This window comes from Misgurnus anguillicaudatus, chromosome 20, assembly GCF_027580225.2.
Source record: "Misgurnus anguillicaudatus chromosome 20, ASM2758022v2, whole genome shotgun sequence".
NCBI lineage: Eukaryota > Metazoa > Chordata > Actinopteri > Cypriniformes > Cobitidae > Misgurnus > Misgurnus anguillicaudatus.
The window spans coordinates 18,962,643-18,974,910 of NC_073356.2; the positions used below are offsets into that span (position 1 = coordinate 18,962,643).

Genomic DNA, 12,268 nt, shown 5'->3' on the forward strand with positions numbered 1-12,268 from the left:
TTCCCAAGGATGATGAGACAGCATTTTTCGGAATGTGCATAATCACACAGGTTCCACATTGTGTTTCAGTCACTGCGTTTCATTGCAGTCCCATAGGGACGTAGACCTATTATCATAAATCCAGCTGTGAATAAATAGGGTGCCAGCTGTTAAGCAGGATCGTCTTTACCTCCAAGTGCCCCCTAGTGCCACACTGCCCCCTCATAAATCCAATGGACCTGAGATCTTCAGATCCACTCAATAAGAAGCAGAGAGTATGTAATTACACAGCAGCAGGCTCTTATTGGGACCTCCCCTGTCTCACTTCGTCTTAATTGCTGGCCCTCAGTAATCTATATCCACCTCCACTCATTTTCCTTCTTGAGACATGTGATGTCTGCTGTCTCTTCCCCTTTATATACAGCAAACACTGGCAGAAATCCTTGGAAAATAAGGTTTAATGTAAGTTAAGCTAAGTCGATAGCGTATGTGGCACATTGTCGATTACCACAAAGAAAAATCCCTTTTAATAAAAAGTAAAATAAGTCCACTTAAAACTATTGAAAAATGGGGAAAGGTTATTTGTAACTGGTAACTTGTTGCAACACTATTAGAAGTTAAACACTACACTGAAAAAAATGGACTTAGTGGGTCTTTGAATTTAAATAAAATAAACATGTATATGCAACACAAAATATTTATATTCCTTGTGTAAACATAATTTAATTGATTAGGATTAAAATGTTTTGTTTGAATGTAAAATGAACACATTATTCTCACATTGATTAAAATTGATTGAATTGAATACTTAAAGCAATAAAATTGGGTTTGCACACAAAACGGCACCTCCTGAGCAGCAGGGGCAGTATAGCTCAATGAAAAGGACGTCAACTGCCATAAAAGAAGAATAAAGATCGTTTGTTTTGGGCGCCAAAATGAAGACTCAGCAGCAGTCAGTCAGTCAGAAGAACTCTCTCAGACGGACACCACGTTATTAAAGTAAGTTCTATTATTTATTTATGTTCGCTTCATACGTGATATATCTTCACTAGATAGACTATTTTTGTTTACAATATGTAGCCATTGCAATGACTTGTAGTAAATATTAGTTTGGAGGAGGTTGGTGGAGTAAGTTAACAGTCAGTCAAGCTCATAAAGAAAACACAGCGTTTTTAAAAATGTCAGCTGTATAACGTTATTTCACGTTTGGTAGTTTTATCCGAGTTGAAAACTGTCAGCTTTGAGTTGACTTTTGAGGCACTTTTTACTCAGCTGTTCTATGGAAACGTATCAGGACAAATAAAACGCTAACGTTAACCAAAAGTTATTCTGTCCAGAGTAACGTTATCCATGTAAGTAATTTACCAGATGATATCAATTGACTACATTAATAATGACATTGTGTATGAAACAAACGGTCTGCTTAATCAGATGAACAGACCCCAGTCAGTTATTCATGACTTCGCTACGCCACGAGCAACATTTGATTTTATTAGAAAAAGCTTTTTTAAATGTCTCGCGTGAAGTCTGGTATATTCACTGAAAAAAAAACCGCTTTGAAGTGACCACACCTTGAGCTGACGTTTTCAGAAGAGAACCGTGTTTTAAGATCTCATTTTGTCCAACATTGCGTCCTATGACAGATATAATACTTATTTCATTATTGTTCTGTGTATGTGTGACCTTCATCATTTGAGGTTATGTGTTGATTTCACCTCTGAATACTTCCTCTTATAGGTCCATCATCCTTGCATGCGCTACACACTCAAAAGCATTGGTAAGTCATTTCTTTCACTTTTGTACTGCTGTTAGGAGCTAAATCTTATTTTTGTAACTAATATACATGTATTATTCTTTGACTCACAGTACTCAAATATACAATGGTTGGTTAATTTTAGTGATGCACCGAAATGAAAATTCTTGGCCGAAACCGAAAACCGAAAAAAGGAAACCATGGCCGAAAAACCGAAACCGAAACACTGAAATAAATTATTATGCCAATTATTAGTACAATTGCATTTATGGCTATCACTGTGTGCTAACTTTACTAGGGGTGTGTGACGGATAAAAAAACTCACAGTTCAGATCACATTACAGATTTTGAGGCACAGATCAGATTATTTTTCGGATCAGCAAAAAGCAGGTGGGAAAAATCTAATAAAAAATAAAGAAATTGCAAACATTTATAAAAGAGAACAAAGTTGTACATTAATAAGGTCTGAAATTAGCATTAGGTACAGAAATCAAATTAAATTAATCATAACACAATAAATTAAATATATTATTATTTTTTAGAGCTATTTGTCTTTTTGTCATGGGTTGTTTGATCAACATTAATGACACAGACTTCAGTAGGTTAATCTGACTGTAATCTATACAGACATAAACAAATGTTTTTATTAGAAAAACAATACTGTGGAGAGAATTTTGTTTATATGTGCCCTGTCAATAACAGAGAGAATTTATGTTTGCTTGTTTGTTTTTTTTACGCGTCTCTATTCAAATTATTACTCTAGTGCAGCACTGATTTGGAGACATTTACAGTACATTAAAACATTAGGATAGGTGAAGAAAAGAAACCGATCCACCATTGCAAACACAGTTTAGAACAAACAAGAAGACAACAAAGAACAGGAATCAAACAATATGGTAACAAACATGCTCCACAGCTTTCTGTTTATGGATGAAATAAAATTAAAGAAGAAAAACGATAGTATGTGTGCAAATGCTGTCTATTTCCTTTGTATAATTGTTTGTAGTGGAGTGTCCTGTCTAAATATTTTCACGCGCATGCGATGTTGTACGCGGACTGTACGCGCACTGTCCGTGCGGTCTCAAATTTTGGGCTGCACGCGGACGGTCCGCGCGGCCGGCCACGCACCCTCCTGATGACGAAACTGATGGCGCGCATACGCGGACGTCCCTAGTATACTTTCGGCTTTAAGGGCACTTAAACGCATGCATATACAGAGACTGATGGTGAATCCCAAACAGCGCAACAGTCGCTCCACATAAAAACGTTACGTTGTGTTTCATTGCTTTATTCGCCAAATGTACGTTAATGGATTACAGTAAGAGACACATAGCGCGACTCTCTCTAAAGTTTACACATCAAGACATTCTTAATCTTTGCAGACGCGTGCAAACAGCTGGACCCTGAGTGAAACCTGCTTGAGCACGAAGGGGAGGGGTGGGAGACGACTGATCACCGTGAGGCTGAGTGAAACCCAAGCGCTAGCGCACAGATGAAAGGGGCGCGGTTGACATTCATTTTCGGTTTACATTTTCGGCTGGATTTTTTATTTCGGCCCGAAACCGATAATGCCATTTTCGGCCGAAATTTTCGGCGACCGAAATTTCGGTGCACCCCTAGTTAATTTGTTTTCAGATAAATGCTGAATTTAAAAGAATCACTACTGTCTAATGTTCCTGTGTCACCTGGACCTCCAATCCAAAAACCTGATGAAACTCTTCTATCAGAAAGGATGACAGCTAGCAAAAAGACTTCAAACAATTAATGATCAAATGACAGAAGTAAGTAATATAGATTCACAGACATAAAAATGTGTAAACATTGTTGGAAGTACAGAACGTTTAGTATGTTTTAGTTACAACATCTTTTGGCACACGGGTCATTAAAACACCTGGGAAGATTTAAAGGGGTAGTTCACCCAAAAATAAAAATTCTCATCACTTACTCCCTATCATGTTGTTACAAACCTGTATAAATGTCTTTGTTCTGATGAACACTAAGGAAGATATTTTGAGGAATGTTTGTAACCAAACCAATCATAAGCCCCATTCACTTCCATAGTGGGGAAAAATAATACTATTGAAGTGAATGGGGCTCATGAACAGTTTGGTTGCAAACATTTCTCAAAATAAATATCTTCCTTCATGTTTATCAGAACAAAGACATTTATACAGGTCTGTAACAACATGAGAGTGAGAAAATGAGAGAATTCACTTTTGATGTGATTGTCAGGTGTGGTAGCACACACTCGAAACGTGGCCTCTTTATTTAACTCATTCCAGTGTAGTAAACACACACACACACACACACACCCAGAGCAGTGGACAGTGCAGCTGCCTTGCTTTGTAACCCATGTATTTGTAACCAATTGTAACATGCTGTGGCAATGCACATGGGTCTGTATACTTATATTTGTTTGCATTGTACTAATTTCCAATGACACTTTTATTGTAACAGTAACTTTTTTTCTGTTTCCTTAACTACATTTGTCTGTTTTGTACAGGGCATGGATGAAGTCAGCATCAGTGAGGTCGTTTGAAGACACCAATGTTGGGATTTGTGCTCTCAAACAACATGCTTCTTGTGATGAAGAAGAGGATCTTTGTATAGTCCTGGAAGCCATGAAGGTGTTGCAACATCGTGTTTGAGCTGATGTATGCCTTAAACCTGATCTCCGCTTTATTTTTGAGGAAATCCAAACTGCATTGAGAGTAACTTTAACGAACAGTTTCTTTCAGTGAAAGGATCAGAAAGACTGTGCTGCTCATTTTTGAATTTGAAGTGTTTTCTCTTATTAATACATTAACAGTTTGCTGCTCAGAGTCGATTTTGGAAATGGTTGTTGTATTTTGTTTTTGTTGAATCTTTGATTAACAGTTTATAAATGCTGTAGCTCTGACTTTCTGAAGGATTGATATTTTCCAGTTTGTAAATCCATTTTATAAATAATAGTACTTACTGTTTTGCATGTCTCTTTGGAATGCAGTGTTTGTGCTTTAGCACTTCTAAATCTACTGTGATAGTAACTATTTTAAACATTTTGGTCAGTTTCACAGATGGGGCTTTTCCTAGTCCCAGACTTTTGCAATGCCATATATCAGTGCCATTGTTTTGTCTAAAGATGTACTCCAGTGTTGTTTTTGTAAGGTAGGTTTGTTTGTAAACTTTATTTTTGTAAAAATATCCTAATATAACTAGGGCCTAGTCATGGATTAATCTACAACCTGTTTGGGAAATTGCCCCTTTATGTATGTACTGCATGTGCTGATTGTTGTAATAGTTATTGACTGTTATTGAATTAATGTGTAGTAATTTAAATGAATTGATGATCTGAAAGCAGTGGTTTGCCTCAATATCACTAAACATTTGTACAAAACTCTTTGCTTTTTATGCCAATGCAAATGTATTTTGTATTTTTTTTAAAATAAATAACATTTGGATAATTATGGGTGATTATTCTGGTGCCAGAGACAATGAAATTGCTTTAGAGTTACATAATCCCATAATATAAGCATTAAAAAAGCATGTTGGAATTACAGATGAAAATCTAGTCCCCTTACATAATAAAATTACTTAAACATTACAAAATAAATGTGTTATAGTAAAGAGAAATAGCACTTTGAGTCAACATATTTCTATTAGACTACTTAAAGTAATTAAAATGTTTTGGTCTGACACATAAAAATTAATTTGAGAAAATTATTTTGGTTTTAAACAATCGGATCATGTGGGACCGATGTACACATTAAAATTACGTAAATTGAAAGGATTTTTTTTTTCAGTGTATAGTGCAATGAAAGAATGCAAGATTAATCTCCAGAACAAAAGTAAAACTGAAACATGACGTCGTCATGTCTGAGATAAAGATGTAAAATCTAATGACAATGGTGGCTGCATTCATCTGCTTTCGTGCGTTTATTACACAAGATGGTTTTAGATCAGTGTCATGAGTTTAGTTCAATTTAGATTTTTACACGTTTGCTGCTATTTAATCACAATAGTATTTTGTGATTTGATTTGTTCATATTTGCCTGTTCAGCACAAATTTTGTGTGTTTAATTGCCTCCGCTGTCTCTGTGAGAAAAAAACATTAATTAACTATTTTCTTACCAGTTATCTTGTCAATTAAGCATTTGCATAAAAAAACGGGTTCCTGATGAGTTTTTATGGTTATCTGTAATACAGCAACTTACCCAATTTATAAAAAACTGAAGCAAAAATTATTTATTAATTTTACACTCCGTGTATGTTTTAATAATTGTTCTGAATCTGATCTTGTTACAAAATCCCTTCATAAAATGCAATTATTTCAGCTTTTTGCTAAAAAAAATCCAAAGAAAAATACCCATATTTAAGAGTTTATAGGCAGAAAATAATATATATATAGGATGAAATGTTTTTTCCCATCTGTTCTTTATATATTTGTATGTTTATATATTTTTAGATGAAAATTTTCCTGGAAGGCATTTTGAGAAACTTTTGTGCAAATCAGGCTGGCGGGGAATCTGCTTTATGTGATGTTGATGTAAAGTGATTTATGGTTTATCTGTTGTCTTCACAAATAAATAAACACATTTTAACTTTTTAGCATGTTTTAGCACCACTGATGCTCTTTGCCACTAATGGCTATGTGACAATATCGTTTGTTTCTATTTATAAAACAGTTAGTTCCATTCCTTGTTTTTGATTGGTCAATAGTTGTGCTTTACTATACTTTGCATTGTGCCTAATACGATAAAGCAGCTCATCGTACCTGACTGCTTACTTTTACACATTTAGTATTAGGGGGTTCCTGCTCATCTTGTCCCAAAAACGTTGAAGACACCTGTCTTAGATACATAAACATGCAAATTGTCACATATCTACCACAATAAACATGTACAGTTCAATAATGCAGAGTAATATTAAGATACCACTGAAGCCCAACCATCTGATGCAGTTTTACAATTGATAATTTTTTGTTTAAAAATATATATTCTGCTTTCATCTGTATAATTGCATAATGAATCAAAATACCGAATGAAGTTTCACTGCAGCCTAAGTGCAGTTGTCTTGGTTTGTAATCCATTTTACAGGGCAATGAAAAAGCGATGTAATTTAAAGTAGCATCCAAAAAATTATGACCACGAATGACTTTGATGCTGACTCCAGGCAAAAATCTCAGAAATATTCATGCTCCATAAATATTCTCTGGCTTAATTAAATGAGCGTAAGGACATATAACTAAAGCGAAGAATGATATCGAACTGGCCTTCCCATACACAGACACTCATATAATCCCTCAAGCCATGCAAGGAAAAATTTGTACAAGTTCATCATAGCAAAAGTGTCACTGTTTTAATTACCTTCGCAGACCTTCTCCGAAACAAATGAATCATGTGTCCCTTCTTTATAATGTGTCTCAAAAATGATTTTCATTATCAGCTAAATTATCCCATTATATGACATGATTATATGATTTTGTTAGACATGACTCAAATTTAACATGTTGCTTTAAGAAGTGAGAGGGGTGGCAAAGTTGTTACAACAGTAATATGTTTGTAACATCTAGAGGTGATACCTTAAGTGATACAAAATGGTTGGGTAGGGGTGAGTAGACCACCATTCAAAATAAAAACAACATTAAATAGGGAAAACATGGAAGTGTTTGGTGGCTTCTAAATTCATCCCTGTTTGGAGCCATAGGAATGAATGGGGCTAGGCTAAATGCTATTACATTCACAACGCGCTGTACAAAGATTAAAAGTGCATGCATTGAAAAAAGATAGGTATGTATTAATTTGTCTAAGTTGAGGTAAGAACATAGTAAAATATTGAAAAAACAGTGTCTCTGGACAGCAGTTTACAGACCTAGGATATTAACATTTAAAATAATTGCTTAAAATTGTATTTCAAAAAATGAAGGCCCTGTTTACACGAGAATGCTCGAGGGTGAAAACGTAAAAATATTTTATCGGATGTGCCTTTCGTTTACATGACGACGGGGCCAAATTTTACCGTCGCGTTCCCATCTAAAGGGTAAAAACGTAAAAGTCTGCTCATGGTGACTCTCGTCGCGTACGTGTTTACGTCACAGGCATGTGCCAGTTCAGGAAAATAACAACAAACATGTCGGATTATTTCCATTTTAGACCTTCAAGTTGCCATAGCAGCTCTGATAAATATTCAAGAGTCTTTCCTGCAGTTGCACGAAATATTCATAGCTAGTATTACTGATGAGTGAAGGTGCATTAATTACCTCTATCAAATTGTTGAAACACCAATTAGTCGAAGGCAAACTGGACGGCTTTGGACGAGACCTGGGAGAAAAAGGAAGAAGGTTGTACGCAGGCACGTGGACTTGGTGTTGTTGTGTGTCAGTGCTTCACATTGACACCTAGCCGCCTGGAGTGCATACTACATCGAATATCACACACTTTTGCGTCACCATATGCACGCAGACCCCCCCCCCCAAAAAAAATGCTCATATAAACGCGGAATAAAAAGGGATAATGAAATCCCACTTTTGCGTTTTCTGTTCAGATAGTTTCCGTGTAAACGTAGCCTAAAAAAGTGTATTCAAGTGTATAGTTTATTAAATAAGAGCGGTTTTACCAGAGCTGTAGAATAACTTTGTTAATCTTCCTGTCTGTTTTTGGGTTTTAATGCACAAAACATTTGGATAAATACTTTATAAAAATAATCCTTTACATGCACGACTCAGTTCTTGTTTATCTGCTGTTTATTGTCTGATCCTTTTGAAGGCCATCTCTGCTTAATTTAATGTTTAGTAATCATACACTATAAAAATGGCTGGGTTATTTTTGACCCATAATAGGTAAATATTGTACAGAACACATCGCTGGGTTAAAATTGACCCAATGCCGGGTTGTTTTGACCCAAATGCTGGCTTTTATTATATTATTATACCACATGGTTGCACAACAACAACCCAACATTGGGTAATTTTTAACCCAGCATGTGTTCTGTCCAATGTTTACCCATTATGGGTCAAAAATAACCCAGAGTGTACATCATATCAGTTATTGACAAAATCATTAGATGTTTGCCGCATAAATGCCACACATAAAATTTAGTTTTATGTGATGTGTTCCCATTCCTGTTATTTCTATAAACATTCCAGCACATGAAGAGTTGGAATTGGCTTCTTCTAAAAATTAAGCAAGAATCAAGCATTATACCCAGCCTGTCGTCCCTGCTGTTCTGATCAAAGTCTTATTTTGTATCTAACTGCAGTGACAGTTCTAACCTGTTTTTTCTTCATCTAAAAATACCTGATAATTTGTCTCATAAAAGCATGCTCTTACTGTTGCTTTCTTTAACTATATATTAACTTATCTACAGGACTCCATCCATAAGCAGTTGATGTGGCCTAGTTTTCACAGTGAACTGGAACTGGTACTGGTATGTTTTGAGCAGTCCAACGGCTACATTTGGTCTTCTACACTCTTCAAAATACTGGGATGGTGCACTGGGATGGTTTCCTTTAAAAAAAGTCCTAATATGTAAAATTATGTACAGATATGTATACATTTGGCACCATTCTACTTAAATTCCAATTCTGCATCCTAATCATAATTCGATTGAATAACTGTGGAATGAATTAATTCAAACAATGAACCGCAGAGCAAACCAGTGAACATATTTTTTACTTATTCCTCATGTCAATGTTTTGTTAAGAATGTTGGTGGGAATTTGTGATGGTCAGGACAGACAGTGATTCACAGTTCATTATGTGAGTCGGTCATGCAGTTTGTTTCGCATCGAATGCGAATGAGCGTGCGTGTGCGTTTTGAGCATCAATCCGTCTATCTGTCAAAGTCTCTCTGCGCTGACTAAATCCAGGCTCGGTGAAAAGCACAGCCTTTTTTGACACCCACGTCTTCCACCCTATCTCCGTCTGTTTCTGTTGCCATGATACGATGCTGATGTGAACTTCAGGCTCTCTCTCCAGATGCTTTCAACCCCTCAACTGTGCTGTCATTCACTTTCTAACACAACATCATTCCCAATCAAGGCCATTCAATAATGAAAGATGATTAAAGTCTATTCAATTTATTTTATCTCGGACATCTTTTCCTTTATTTAATTTATGAGTGGTCAAGGCGCTTGTGTAATGTCTTTATTACAGTGATTGAATTACAAACAACAAGGCAATTTGAAGGAAGCTTAATGGCTTCTGGAGAAGATGGAAATTGCACTTGCTTTATATGCATAAAAAAACAAATTTAGGGTAAAGGTAAGGTAAGGTAAAAGAACGCACACACTAAAATACCGTACATGAGAAAAGAAATGAGAACAGTGTTCATTAAAATATCTCAGCAGACTAGATACCCAAGATTCATATGAGGATAGAGTTCAAACAGGAACTAAAATGACAATCGAGTCAATTAAAATGGAATGATTTTCTGTATACTTGGTTGTACTTTGGCTTCCCTGTGAAACTTTTTGATGCATTAAACTTCAAGTTAGGTCCACTGATTTCCAATGAGCTTCAGTCTCATGTGAATCGTTTGAAACAGACAATAGAAATGTGCGAATCTCATGAACTATTAAAAGTTATGCATATAATTTAAGAATTTTGAAATCAGTTCTGACAGTCACAGTTGAATGGCCAAATGGAGCAATTTCATCAAATTGGATATAGTGGGTTGTTTTTCAGGTCCCTGTTTTCAATTTAGCACACACAGAGAGTAAAAATCAATAAAACATGTATTCCAATAATGACATCCAGTAATGGGTTATGCCTAAAATGTAATGTATAACATGTATGATGTAGCTAATGGTGCCCCATGAAAATGTTTGGTTGGTGCTTAGACAGTAAAGCTGAACCACATGTTGACAAGCTCATGGACATATACAGTAATGATAACATATATTTTCACTGTGCACTTAAGGTGCACCCTTATTGTTTGGTCGGGGAGCATTTGCTGTCCTTTCTCTGTTTTTTTACAGTAAAACATTTATTTCTATTTGTTTTAAGTATCTGGAGTCTTACAATTTTTGCTTCTTTCCATTAAATATGGTGCACCCTTAAATTTAAAGTGGTATTGCTGCTATTTAGACTTTCAATCTCTTTACAACTTTCAAACCATGTCCAGTGCCATTTGTCCCAGTTCAAAAAGCTAGCTTAGGCAATGAATGTTTTACTGTACTAGTTGTTATGAGGTGTCAACATTATTGACTTAAAGATTTTAACATCATGTGTTGGCGGAGAGTCTGCTCAATACTAAGCAGATGAGGAGCTCTCAAATGTCACATTATATGACTTCTATACAATGACAGTTTAAAACAGCACTGCTACAAAGAGGACATTTATTACAAAAATCATTTTACTATTGAGTTAATATAGTGGTGTGAAAAGTGTTGGCCCCCTACCAGATTTCTTATGATATTGCATATTCTCACACTTTAATGTTTCAGATCATTAAACAAATTGAAATATTAGTCAAAAATAACGTCTGAGTCTGTAGCGCTGTGTTTTTTGTCCCACTCATATTTGCAGAATTGTTGTAATTCAGCCACATTGGAGGGTTTTTAAGAATGAACCGCCTTTTTTAAGGCCATGCCACAGCATTTCAATAGGATTGAGGTCAGGACTTTGACTAAGCCACTCAAATGTCTTAGATTTTTTTCAGCCATTCAGAGGTGGACTTGCTGGTGTGTTTTGGATCATTGTCTTGCTGCAGAACCCAAGTTTGCTTCAGCTTGAGGTCACGAACAGATGGCAGGATATTCTCCTTCAGGATTTTTTGGTAGACAGAATTAAGGGTTCCATTTATCACTGCAAGTCTTCCAGGTCTCGAAGCAGCCCCAGATAATCGCAATACCACCACCACCACCACCACCACCACCATATTTCACAGTTATTATTCTGAAATGGGGTGTTACTTTTACACCAGTCATAATAGGACACACCTTCCAAAAAGTTGAACTTTCAGTCCACAGAGTATTTTCCCAAAAGTCTTGGGGATCATCAAGATGTTTTCTGGCAAAACTGAGATGAGCCTTTATGTTCTTTTTGCACAGCAGCGGTTTTTGTCTTACACTGAGGCAAGTGAGGCCTGCAGTTCTTTGCATGTTGTTGTGTGGTCTTTTGTGACCTCTTAGGGTAATTTTGGTCGGCTGGCCACTCCTGGAAAGGTTCTCCACTGCTCCATATTTTGCCATTTGTGGATAAAGGCTCTTACTGTGGTTTGCTGAAGTCCCAAAGCTTTAGAAATGGTTTTATAACCTTTTCCAAACTGATAGATCTAAATTACTTTCTTTCTCATTTCTGTCTGAATATCTTGGGATCTCGGCATGATGTGTAGCTTTCGAGGATCTTTTGGTCTACTTCACTTTGTCAGGCAGGTCCTATTTAAGTGATTTCTTTATTGTGAACAAAAAATGCCCTGGGTGTGGATAGAGAAACTTGTTTTAACAGGGGGGCAAACACTTTTTTTTACACAGGGCCATATAGTTTAAGTTTAGTTTTTCCTTAATAATTATTTTTTATTTAAAAACTGCATGTTGCATTCACTTGTGTTATGACTA

The 12,268-nt window shown here is 36.0% G+C and overlaps 1 long non-coding RNA gene across 1 annotated transcript; it reads left to right on the forward strand.

Annotated features, from left to right (window-relative positions):
* The first annotated feature begins 602 nt into the window (after positions 1 to 602).
* Positions 603 to 5,198, forward strand: LOC129455824 (uncharacterized). The gene is made up of 4 exons (XR_012359716.1): positions 603 to 978; positions 1,717 to 1,756; positions 3,368 to 3,513; positions 4,236 to 5,198. It is a non-coding gene; the product is annotated as an uncharacterized lncRNA (long non-coding RNA).
* The last annotated feature ends 7,070 nt before the right edge of the window (positions 5,199 to 12,268 follow it).